Source organism: Limulus polyphemus, unplaced genomic scaffold (genome assembly GCF_000517525.1).
Source record: "Limulus polyphemus unplaced genomic scaffold, Limulus_polyphemus-2.1.2 Scaffold11119, whole genome shotgun sequence".
Taxonomy (NCBI): domain Eukaryota; kingdom Metazoa; phylum Arthropoda; class Merostomata; order Xiphosura; family Limulidae; genus Limulus; species Limulus polyphemus.
The window spans coordinates 13341-15317 of record NW_013676729.1 but is presented as its reverse complement, the minus strand read 5'-3'; positions in this window follow the sequence as shown (position 1 = coordinate 15317).

Genomic DNA, 1977 nt, shown 5'->3' with positions numbered 1-1977 from the left:
TTGTTTGGCATCCAAAAGACCAGGACAACGCCACTTCACCCACAGTCTGATGGGATGGTAGAAAAGTACAACTGGATACTGGGACAGTAATTGGCAAAGTTTTGTAATAGCCATCAAGATGACTGGGATGTCTTACTCCCTCCACTGTTGATGGCGTATAGAAGAGCAGAGCATGAAACCGCTGGATACACTCCAGCAAAGTTGATGTTTGGTTGGGAACTTCGGTTACCAGTGGATATGTTACAGGACGCCCACCTTATGAAGAGTTGCCTGAGAATGTGTCAGAGTTTGTGAAAGTGTTATCAGAAAGGATGGATGATATTCACCATCAAGTGCGTTCAAACTTGAAAACGTCTGCTGATTCGATGAAGTTAATTTTGTGTTTGTAATTCTGTACATTTAATTAAGTTATTGTTAATTGTTATTGGTTTATTGTAAGTGGCTATTGTTCGGGACGAACAATAGTAAGGAGGGGGCAGTGTTGCGTCAGCGAGGTCACGTGACTAGTGTCACGCCACCTCCTTCTAGAAATATCCTGTTCCTTCATGAATGCTCTAGTGTTTACTAGATATGTGTTAGTCTTGTATATATAAGAAGGTCACAACGTGACGGGACGGTGAATGTGTAATTGAACTAAGTATTGTTGGAGTCGAGCACGTGAGACGTACGTTGAGAATTATAGCATTTGTTATTGCACGACTGTTGAAATTAAGTGTATCGCAAAGTTATATTCAGAAAGAATAAACCAGTTTTATTTAAGAAAGGACTTGTGTCGCTAAAGTTTCATTGGAACGAATTTACGGAAAATTAATTAACAAACGGAGACGTAACACCTTACATACGTTTCCTTAATCACACTTACTAACACTATGGCTATCGAGTCCTTATATTGTAAGTGACCTAATGTCACTATCATAAAATTTTGTTCCAAAAATAAAACTAGTGGATGAGATTGAAATTTGACAACTTTCCTAAAAGTCTGATGTTTCAGAAAAAAATAAAACATTTAAGTGTGATTTTTTTCTTCTATTTGTAATAAATTTATTTAATACAGTTTTTTGCACTCTGACTCTGAATAGTTCACCTGCAAGGTGATTTTCATGTTGAGTATAAAAAAATGCTACTTGTTATCTTAGTTTTCACATTTCATTTGCATAATTTCTACAATCTCCTAAGTGAATATTAAGTTTGTTTTTAAAGGTAAATGTTTATTTTATTTTTCATTTTCTCCATTATATCACTAACTCTAGCTATTATCAACATACAGAGCAATGAAATATTTAATATTAATAAATGGAAATGTGTACTTATCTTCATAGAGTAGTCTTAAAATATCTTCTATGATTTATATGCATAATTTCATGTCTTTACATTTTCACTAATAACTTAATTTTTATATTTCATTTGCCGTTCCTGTTATTAACCATTAATTATGTCCATACGTGTCATTGGGTGCGCGTGGGCAACAGAATAGTATTTATGGCAGAGAAACATTCGCCTCCAGCAAAATCAATTTGTACAAACTTTGTGTTATAAGATTTGTGGAGCAAAGGTTACATTATAATATATCTAGAAAGTTGCCAAATCTTTCACATTTGAATATTAAAATATAAATAATATGTAACTAAAATATAAAAGTAAAACCTACATACAATTTAACTGTCTCCCTAACTATAACATATTCAGGTACGAAACAACAGCCAACAATTAAAAGCAGTTGCGTGTACCCAACGACAATTTCAATATAACCATTGTTGGATTATAGTGTAAAATGAGCTCTTTCTAAACACGTACATGTTGAAAGTACAAGTAACTTCTAAGAGTCAACGTTAATCATAGAAGGCAGATGTGGCACCTATCCAGGGTTAACAAAATTTATATCTTGTTTCAACTGCATTCAGTGAAAGGACTTTGAAACATATTGTTACGTCTCCGTTTGTTAATTAACTTTCCGTAACTTCGTTCCGACGAAACTTT